The sequence below is a fragment of the Bos indicus genome, chromosome 18, assembly GCF_029378745.1.
Source record: "Bos indicus isolate NIAB-ARS_2022 breed Sahiwal x Tharparkar chromosome 18, NIAB-ARS_B.indTharparkar_mat_pri_1.0, whole genome shotgun sequence".
Classification (NCBI taxonomy): domain Eukaryota; kingdom Metazoa; phylum Chordata; class Mammalia; order Artiodactyla; family Bovidae; genus Bos; species Bos indicus.
This window is the reverse complement of record NC_091777.1, coordinates 15840397-15851709: the sequence shown is the minus strand read 5'-3', so window position 1 is coordinate 15851709 and position 11313 is coordinate 15840397. Positions and strand designations below refer to the sequence as shown.

General features: G+C 39.3%; 1 non-coding gene across 1 annotated transcript; it reads left to right on the top strand.

Annotated features, from left to right (window-relative positions):
- The first annotated feature begins 8831 nt into the window (after positions 1-8831).
- LOC139177404 (small nucleolar RNA SNORA11) lies at positions 8832-8958 on the top strand. Its single transcript, XR_011561850.1, has one exon. It is a non-coding gene; the product is annotated as a small nucleolar RNA SNORA11 (small nucleolar RNA).
- Positions 8959-11313: the final 2355 nt, after the last annotated feature.

Here is an 11313-nt window from a genome sequence, read left to right as displayed (position 1 = left end):
GGCCGGGCCGAGCCGAGGGGTTGCCGGGGAAGCGCCCGGAGCCGCGGCCCGGCCGGTGTCCACCTGGCGGCGGTCAGACGGGCGAGTGTCGTGCCCTGTGGCTGGGCTGCGTGAGAGGGGGCGTGGGTTTATCCTGAGCAGACGGAGCGACCTGTCCGGAGCCTCCCCGAGTCGCCTGGCCGGCTCCGGTGACAGCGGCAGGAGTGGGGCAGCGGCCCAAGTGGACGAGAACGGTCCCTCAGCCCCCTCCTGCCCCGACGAGAGTGCCTGATGTGCAAACTCCCAAGTCAGGGCTCCTGGCTCCCAAATCCCCCTCCTACCACTCAGGGTTGCTTTGTTCCCATTTCAGATGTGTACGGTGGATCCCCCAAACTGTCCCCCCGCCACCTGGGCGGATGCTTAAATGTGACAGTAAGGCCTGCAGTACAATGATGCTTTCCTCTTAGACTTAAATAATTGGTGATCTATATGCTTTTAAATAATTTGCATAATAGGAAAAGGAGTACGTCAAGGCTGTATATTGTCACCCTGCTTATTTAACTTCTATGCAGAGTACATCATGAGAAACGCTGGGGGGGAAGAAGCACAAGCTGGAATCAAGATTGCCAGGAGAAATATCAATAACCTCAGATATGCAGATGACACCACCCTTATGGCAGAAAGTGAAGAGGAACTAAAAAGCCTCTTGATGAAAGTAAGAGTGGAGAGTGAAAAAGTTGGCTTAAAGCTCAACATTCAGAAAACGAAGATCATGGCATCCGGTCCCATCACTTCATGGGAAATAGATGGGGAAACAGTGGAAACAGTGTCAGACTTTATTTTTTGGGGCTCCAAAATCACTGCAGATGGTGACTACAGCCATGAAATTAAAAGACGCTTATTCCTTGGAAGGAAAGTTATGACCAACCTAGATAGCATATTCAAAAGCAGAGACATTGCCAACAAAGGTACTCTTGCCTGGAAAATCCCATGGATGGAGGAGCCTGGTAGGCTGCAGTCCATGGGGTCGCTAAGAGTCGGACATGACTGAGCGACTTCACTTTCACCTTTCACTTTCATGCATTGGAGAAGGAAATGGCAACCCACTCCTGTGTTCTTGCCTGGAGAATCCCAGGAACCGGGGAGCCTGGTGGGCTGCCGTCTATGGGGTAGCATAGAGTCGGACACAACTGAAGCCATTTAGCAGCAGCAGCAGCAGTCAGGGCTATGGTTTTCTCCTGTGGTCATGGATGGATGTGAGTTGGACTGTGAAGAAGGCTGAGCGCTGAAGAATTGATGTCTTTGAAGTGTGGTGTTGGAGAAGACCCTTGAGAGTCCCTTGGATGCAAGGAGATCCAACCAGTCCATTCTGAAGGAGATCAGCCCTGGGATTTCTTTGGAAGGATGATGCTAGAGCTGAAACTGCAGTACTTTGGCCACCTCATGCGAAGAGTTGACTTGTTGGAAAAGACTCTGCTGCTGGGAGGGATTGGGGGCAGGAGGAGAAGGGGATGACAGAGGATGAGATGGCTGATGACATCACTGACTCGATGGACGTGAGTCTCAGTGAACTCCGGGGGTTGGTGATGGACAGGGAGGCCTGGAGTGCTGCGATTCATGGGGTCGCAAAGAGTCGGACACAACTGAGCGACTGAACTGAACTGAATAGTCATTAATTTGGTCTAGTTTTTAGTAGACGCTTTAAAATACTAAGTCCCCATTAAAGTCCTATTTTTCTGAGTTCTCTCCTCTTATAATGTCGCATATTCTTCTAACTTTTTAAGAGGTGAATTTGCCTTATGTGGTTTCTTGAACTTTTAATATCTGCTTTCTAAACTAAATTCATTAGGTCATGCAGTGGCTTTATGATTGCTGTTGATCTGGGGTTCAGATCGACATTTAAACTTAAAAGCTCTCAGCTATGACAGTAAACACTGCATGTGGTGAGAACAGCATTAGAATCGTGGTCAGTAAGGATCCTCACAGCATTCCTGAGGCTTTCTCTGCTTTCCTAAGTGACAGCCCAGGTGTAAAGAAGAAGAAAAAAAGCTCATGCCAGTGGTTGCAAGTTGTCATGGCTTGGTAATTTCATGTTTCTTAGCCCATGAGCAAGGCCTTGACTTCCAAGGTTTTCCAAAGAATGGAATGATTATACTGCATTTAGGGAAGCCCAAAGCTGTGGCTTCTCACCAGGAGCCTTCCAGTCCAGATGCCAACAAAGGGTCAGTTTTACTTTAAGCAGGATTGCTTATTAACACTGCTGCCATTCCATCTTTATTGGGCTGATAGGGTTAGAGGGATAGAAAGGTAACCAAAGGTATTTTTTCTCATGATGCAGTTTTGTTTACCCCTTACTAATGTGTTATACATAACCTAATGGAAAAAAATTTTTTTACTGACTCCTATATGTATAAAATTTGATTATTCTTAACTAGAAAAAGTAATTCATTTCAAGCTCTCTCAATTAAAACCATTTGTAAGACATCTTTTATGCCAAAATGCAGACCTTAATATATGTTTCTTTTAAAATTATTACTTCTTTTTTTACTTTCTCTCTGAGCAAGAGAAATTTACTGCTTCTATTTTCTCTCAGCAGTGCTTTATTGTTTTCAATGTATAGATTTTATACATATTTGTGAAGTTTATGGTTGTGAATTTAATTTTTTGTATGCTACTATAAGTGGAATTATTTTAAATTTTTCATTTTATCAATGTTCATTAATTATATATAGAAATAAAATTTATTTTTTTATTGAAAAATATAAAATTCACCATATAAACCATTTTAAAGTATATATATACTTCAGTGGCATAATATATTCACAGTATGGTATAACCATCACCACTGTCTAGTTCTAGAATATTTTCATCATTTCAAAATGAGACCCTGTTTTCAATTAAGCACTCGCTTCCTGATTCATGCTCCTTCTAGTCCCTAGTAACTACGAATTTGCTTTCTGTTTCTGTAGATTTGCCTATTATTGATATTTCATATAAATGGAGTCATGCAATGTGTCCTTTGATATCTGACTTCTTTCATTTAGTTTATCCATATTGTACTATATATCAGTACTTTGTTCTTTTTTATGGCCAAATGACATTCCATTGTATGGATAGTTCACATTTTGTTAATCCCTTCGGCAGTTGATGGACATTTTGGTGGTTTCCACCTTTCGCTTATTGTGAATAGTGCTGCTGTTAATATTCATGTCCAACTGTGTGTGTGTTTAATATATTCTTTCTAGGGCATTACTACTCAATTTTTGTTTTTTGGCTGCGCCGTGTGGCTTATAGGATCTCAATTCCCCAACCAGGGATTGAACCTGGACCATGGCAGTGAAAGTGCTGAATCCTAACCAGTAGACCACCCACAAGTTTTAACATCTGTTTTCATTTATTATATTCCCATGAATGAAGCAGCATGATCATACTGTAATTCTGCATTTAACTTATTGAGGAACTGCCAAACTGTCATTCACAGGAGTTGTTGCATTTTATATTCCCACCAACATCATATGAAAGTTCTAATTTTCCCACATCCTCACTCATACTTGTTATTTTTCATTTTTTAAAAGAATTAGTGTAGTTTGACACCAAAAAAAAAGAAGGAAAATTGTCATGTTCAAAAAGCTTTAAGCTGCAGTGTTGGCTCTTTACAACCATAACCAAATCCAACAATGGAGAAAAATGGATACTATGATATTTTCCTAGTTCTGGAGGTTCCTCTGAAATGTAATTTCCTAGAGCTTGTTATTAATTTAACAAATATTTATTATGTACTTGCTTTGTGTCAGAGACTGTTCCAGTTCAGGAAATAAAACAGTGAATAAAAGAGACAAATAGTCCTTTCTGCTTGGGGAGGTGGGATTAGAATAGTCATCCTAGTACATGTGAACTGGGATGTCATTGTGGTTTGCATTTCCCTAATAAAGACATTGAACATCTTTTCATGTGTTTCTTGGTCATTTATATTTGTTCCTTGGAGAAATATCTATTCAGGTTCATCGCCCATTTTTTAAAAAATTAATTTTATTTATTTTTGGCTGCACAGGCTTTTTTCTAGTTGCAGCAAACAGGGACTACTCTTCAGTAGTGGTGCTCAGGCTTCTCTTGAGGTGGCTTCTTGTGGGGCACAGGCTCTAGGGTGTGTGCGCTTCAGTAGTTGTAGTACATGGGTTCAGTAGTCGTGATTTCCAGGCTCTGGAGCACAGGCTCAATAGTAGTGGCACACAGGCTTACTTGCTTTGCAGCATGTGGGGTCTTTCTGGATCGGGGATCCAACTTGTGTCTCCTGCATTTGCAGGCAGATTCTTTACCACTGAGCCACCAGGAAAGCCCTCATTGCCAATTTTTAAACGACTTGTCATTTGGGTTGTTTTATTTGAGTTCTAAGTGGTTTTGTATATCCTGGATACTAGATCCTTCAGTTCAGTTCAGTTCAGTTGCTCAGTCATGTCTGACTCTTTGCAACCCCATGGACTGTAGTACGCCAGGCTTCCCTGTCCACCACCAACTCCTGGAGCTTGCTCAAACTCATGTCTATCGAGTCAGTGATGCCATCCAACCATCTCATCCTCTGTTGTCCCCTTCTCCTCCCGCCTTCTATCTTTCCCAGGATCAGGGTCTTTTCCAAAGAGTCAGTTCTTCGCATCAGGTGGCCAAAGTATTGGAGTTTCAGCTTGAACATCAGTCCTTCCAAATAACACTCAGGACTGATTTCCTTTAGGATGGACTGGTTGGATCTCCTTGCAGTCCAAGGGACTCTCAAGAGTCGTCTCCAACACCACAGTTCAAAAGCATCAGTTCTTTGGTGCTCAGCTTTCTTTATGGTCCAACTCTCACATACATGACTACTAGAAAAACCATAGCTTTGACTAGACGGATCTTTGTTGACAAAGTAATGTCTCTGCTTTTTAATATGCTGTCTAGGTTGGTCATAGCTTTTCTTTCAAGGAACAAGTGTCTTTGAATTTCATGGCTGCAGTCACCATCTGCTGTGAATTTAGAGCCCAAGAAAATAAAGTCTATCACTGTTTCCATTGTTTCCACATCTATTTGCCATGAAGTGATAGGACCCGATGCCATGATCTTCATTTTTTGATTGTTGAGTTTTAAGCCAGCTTTTTTACTCTCCTCTTTCACTTTCATCAAGAGGCTCTTTAGTTCCTCTTTGCTTTCTGCCATAAGGGTGGTGTCATCTGCATATCTGAGCTTATTGATATTTCTCCCAGCAATCTTGATTCCAGCCTGTGCTTCATCCAGCCCAGCATTTTGTATGATGTACTCTGGTGCTGCTGCTGCTGCTAAGTCACTTCAGTCGTGCCCGACTCTGTGCAACCCCAAAGACGGCAGCCTACCAGGCTTCCCCGTGCCTGGGATTCTCCAGGCAACTGGAGTAGGTTGCCATTTCCTTCTCCAATGCATGAAAGTGAAAAGTGAAAGTAAAGTCGCTCAGTCGTATCCGATTCTTAGCGTCCCTATGGACTGCAGCCTACCAGGCTCCTCTGTCCATGGGATTTTCAAGCTAAATAAGCAGGGTGACAATATAGAGCCTTACCGTACTCCTTTCATAATTTGGAACCAGTCTGTTCCGTGTCTGGTTCTAACTGTTGCTTCTTGACCTGCATACAGATTTCTCAGGAAGCAGGTAAGGTGATCTGATATTCCCATCTCTTTAAGAATTTTCCACAGTTTGTTGTGATCCACACAGTCAAAGTCTTTAGTGTAGAAGTAGATGTTTTTCTGAATTCTCTTGCTTTTTCTATGATCCATTTGATCTCTGGTTCCTCTGCCTTTTCTAAATTCAGCTTGAACATCTGGAAGTTCTCGGTTCATGTACTGTTGAAGCCTCACTTGGAGAATTTTGAGCATTACTTTGCTAGCGTGTGAGATGAGTGACTTATCAGACATGATTTGTAAATATTTGCTAATACCCATTATGTGGGTTGTCTTTTTACTCTCTTGATGGTACCCTTTGATGCACAAAAGTTTTTCATTTTGATGTAGTCCAATATGTGTATTTTTTCTTTCATTGCTTGTGCTTTTTGGTGCCGGCACCAAGAAACTATTGTCTGACCCAACATTATAAAGATTTACCCTTTCTCTCATCTAAGAGTTTTACAGTTTTTGTTGTTATATGTATGTCCTTGATTCATTCTGAGTTGATTTTTGTATATGGTGTGAGGTAAGAGTTCAACTTCATTCTGTTATATGTGCATATTTCACTGTTCTAGCATCTTTAGTTGAGACTAGTTTTTCCTCATTGTGCGGTCTTGGCACCATTGTTGAAAGTCAGTTGACAGATTAATGCATTTATTTCTGAACTCTCAATTCTATTCCATTGATCTATATGTCTGTTCTTATTGCCAGCATTACACTCTTTAGTTTTTCTTTTCTTACTGATACACAGGATTCTTTTAAAGACTGTTTAAAAAAATTGAAATATAGTTGATTTACAATGTTGTGTTAGTTTCAGGTATACAGCAAAGTGATTCAGGTGTATGTGTGTGTATATTTATCTTTTTTCAGATTTTCCCATTATAGGTTATTGCAAAATATTGAATATAGTCCTTGTGCTATACAGTAGGTCCTTGTTTTTTTTTTTATTTTATATATAGTTATGTGTATCTGTTCATCACAAACTTCTAATTTTCCCCCCTTCCCTTTTTGGTATCTTTCAGTTTATTTTCTACGTCTGTGAGTTTGTTTCTGTTTTGTAAATAAGTTCATTTTGTATCATTTTTTTAAGATTCCACGAATAAGTGGCATCATATAGTATTTGTCTTTCTCTGATTTACTCTACTTCATATGATAATTTTTAGGTCCATCCATGTTGCTGATAATTCTATTTTAGGAGGAGTATTACCACATCTTTATCCATTCATCAATTAATGGACACTTAGGTTGCTTCCATGTCTTCACTATTGTACATAGCACAGCTATAAACATAGGGGTACATGTATCTTTTCGAATTAGAGTGTTGTTTGGGTATGTACGCCCAGGAATGGGATTGCTGGATCATATGGTAACTCTAGATTTTGAGGTCCCTCCACACTGTTTTCCATTATGTTTACATTCCCACCGAAACTGTTAAGAGGGTTCACTTTTCTCCACATCCTCTCCAGCATTTATTGTTTGTAGATTTTTTTGATGATGGCCATTCTAACTGTGAGGTGTTACCTCACTGTAGTTTTGATTTGCATTTCTCTTAACACTTAGCAACGCTGAGCATCTTTTCAGGTGCCTGTATTGGCCATCTGTATATCTTCTTTGGAGAAATATCTATTTAGGTCTTCTTCCCATTTATTCAGAGAAGGTGATGGCACCCCACTCCAGTACTCTTACCTGGAAAATCCCATGGATGGAGGAGCCTGGTAGGCTGCAGTCCATGGGGTCATGAAGAGTCAGACATGACTGAGTGACTTAACTTTCACTTTTCACTTTCATGCATAGAAGGAAATGGCAACCCACTCCAGTGTTCTTGCCTGGAGAATCCCAGGGACGGGGTAGCCTGGTGGGCTGCCATCTATGGGGTCGCACAGAGTTGGACACGACTGAAGTGACTTAGCAGCAGCAGCCCATTTATTAATTGAATTGTTTGTTTTTTTGATATTGAGCTGTAGGAGCTGTTTATGTATTCTGGAAATTAAGCCCTTGTCAGTCACATTATTTGCAAATATTTTCTCCCATTCCATAGGTTGTCTTTTCATTTTGTTTACAGTTTTCTGTGCAAAAGCTTGTATATTTGATTAGGTCCCATTTGTTTACGTTTGCTTTTATTTCTATTGCCTTAGAAGACTGATCTAAGAAATGTCAGAGAATATTTTGCGTATGTTTTCTTCTAGGAATTTTATGGTGTCATGTCTTATATTTAAGTCTTTAAGCCATTTTGAGTTTGTGTTTGTGAGGGAGTGTTCTAACTTCATTGATTTACGTGTGACTGTCCCGCTTTTCCAACCCTACTTGCTGAAGAGACTGTCTTTTCTACATTGTATATTCTTGTCTCCTTTGTCTAGAATTAATTTTTAAAGACTTTTTAAAAATTGAGGTGTAATTAAGGGGGGATGGGCAATATAGGGGTAGGAGATTAAGAACTACAAGCTGTCATGTATAAATAAGCTAAAAGGATATATTGTATAATGGCATATAGACAGTATTTTATAACTACTGTAAATGGAGTACAACCTTTAAAAATTTTGTATCACTATTTTATTATATACATGTAGCATATAACATTGTACATCAACTATAATTCAGTTTTAGAAATTAAGGTGTAATAGTGTATAATATACATAATTATGATTACATGTTGTTTAGTTGCTAGGTCGTGTCCAACTCTTTTGTGACCCTATGGACTGTAGGCTGCCAGGCTTCTCTGTTCATGGGATTTCCAAGGCAAAAAGACTGGAGTGGGTAGCCATTTCTTTCTCTAGGGGATCTTCTGGACTCAGGGATCAAACCCCTGTATCCTGCATTGGCAGGCGGATTCTTTACCACTGAGCCACCAGGAAGTCATATATATTACAAACATAATTATAAATTTAATATATAATTTTGGAGAAAATAATTGCAAATGATATGACTGACAAAGGCTTAATTTCCAGAATATATAAACAGCTTATCCAACTCAAGAACAAAAAAAGAAGCAACCCAGTGAAAAATAGGGAGAAGACCTAAGTAGATATTTTTCCAAGAAAGACATACAGATGGCCAATAGGCACATGAAAAGATGCTTATAATCACTAATTATTAGAGAGATGCAAATCAAAACTACAATGAGGTACCACCTCACTTTAGTCAGAATGGCCATCATTTAGAAGTCTGGGGTAGGGGACTTTTAGCTTTTAGCTACTCTGTAGCTCAGAGTAGGGGGCCTGAAGAAATGGCTCCTTTGTTTACAACACACCCAACAGGAATCTGGGTTCATTGTAACAAGAGGCACAAAATTTCTGGCCTTCTATGAATGAGTATCCAACACATGTCCCCCTGTACCTCCACGTGGCTGCTGGGCAGGACCAGTGGGACAGGGCTCAATATTTGAAGGAAAGCTACAATATTTAGTAGGTGAGTTTGCCACCTAGAGTCTATTTGGTCCATACATGGGTATGCCATGAGCGATCTTACAGACATAAAAGCTTTGAACCTCTCTGTTTAAGGGAAAAGAAAGAAAAAAAAATAGGTTCTATATGCTATTCTGGAAAAGACAAAACTATGGAGACAATAAAAAGATCAGTGCCAGGAGTTTGAGGGGAGTGAAGGGGAGATGAATACACAGATACAGAAGTTTCTACGAGCAGTGAAAATACTTTGAATGACATTATAATGATGGTTATATGTCATCAAAGTTTTGTCCAAATCCATAGAATGTGGAACACTATTCATTTCATTAAAGGGAAACCTAAAGGTGAATTGTGGACTTTGACTTTGGTGCTATGTGTCAATGTAGTTCATCCTTGTTTTTTTTTTTTTAAAGGTACTAATCTGTTGATATTGGTTGTGCATGTGAGGAGAAGGGTGATATGGGGAATTTGCCTTCCTGTCAGTTTTGTTGCAAACCTAAAACTTCTTTTAAAAAGTCTCAAAAAAATTAACATTCAGGAAAGAAGTTTTTGGCAAAACTTTTGTTTCACTTTTATAAATATATGCATATTATATGTGTGTATGTGTTTGTTGGATTGTGATTTTTTTTTAAACATCAAAAAATTTCTAGGCCACTGTAGTTAAATTATACTGGCAAATAAAAGCACAAATTAACCTAAAAAAAAAGTCTACAAGTAATAAATGTAAGAGAAGGTGTGGAGAAAAGGGAACACTATGGTTTGGAATGTAAAGTGGTACAGCTACTGTGGACAACAGTGTAGAGGTTCCTCAAAAACTAAAAACCGAATTACCATATGATCCAGCAAGGCCACTCTTGGGCATATAGCCAGATAAAACTATAATTTGAGAAGATACCTGAACCCCTATGTTTATTGTAGCACTATAAACATGGAAGCAACCTAAGTATCCATCAACAGATGAATGGGTAAAGAAGATGTGGTATATCTATACCATGGAATATTACTCATTCTAAAAAAGTATGAAATAATGACATTTCCTGCAACATGGATGGATCTAGGGATTATCATACTAAACGAAGTAAGTCAGAGAAATACAAATACCATATGATATCACTTGTATGTGGAATCTGAAATACAACACAGATGAACATATCTATGAAACAGAAACAGATTCACAGACGTGGAGAACAGACTTATAGTTGCCAACAGGGGTTGTACGGGAGAAGGATTGGGAGTCTGGAATTAGCAGGTGCAAACTGGTGTATATATAATGGATAAACAACAAGGTCTTCCTGTGTAGCACAGGGAGCTATATTCAATTTCCTGTGATAAACCATAATAGAAAAGAATATGAAAAATAATGTATATGTATAACTGAATTACTTTGCTGTACAGCAGAAATTAACATTGTGAATCAACTATAATAAATATTTTAAAAATTGATGTAATGTTATATTAGTTATTTGTATTAGTAATAGCACTGGGTTAGTTTCAGGTGTATAATATAATGATTTGGTATTTGTATATATTTTGAAATGAACACACAGTAAGACTTTATTTATAGCAGTTTTAGGTTCAACCAAGTTGAGAAGACGATACAGAGATTTCTTATATATCCTTTGCCCTCCCACATGCATAGCCTCCTTCATGATTGCATCTTCCACTAGACTGGTAAATTTGTTAAAATTGATGACTCTACATTGACACATCATTGCCACCTGAAGTCCATAGTTTACATTATGGTTCACTCTTGGTGTTGTACATTCTGTGTGTGAATAAATATATAATGACATGTACCACCATTACTGTGGAAAATTCTGAAAGAGATGGGAATACCAGACCACCTGACTTGCCTCTTGAGAAACCTATATGCAGGTCAGGAAGCAACAGAACTGGACATGGAACAACAGACTGGTTCCAAATTGGGAAAGGAGTACGTCAAGGCTGTATATTACCCTGCTTATTTAACTTATATGCAGAGTACATCATGAGAAACACTGGGCTGGAAGAAGCACAGCTGGAATCAAGATTGCCAGGAGAAATATCAATAACCTCAGATATGCAGATGACACCACCCTTATGGCAGAAAGTGAAGAGGAACTAAAACGGCTCTTGAAGAAAGTGAAAGTGGAGAGTGAAAAAGTTGGCTTAAAGCTCAACATTCAGAAAACTAAGATCATGGCATCTGGTCCCATCACTTCATGGGAAATAGATGGGGAAACAATGGAAACAGTGTCAGACTTTACTTTTTTGGGCTCCAAAATCACTGCAGATG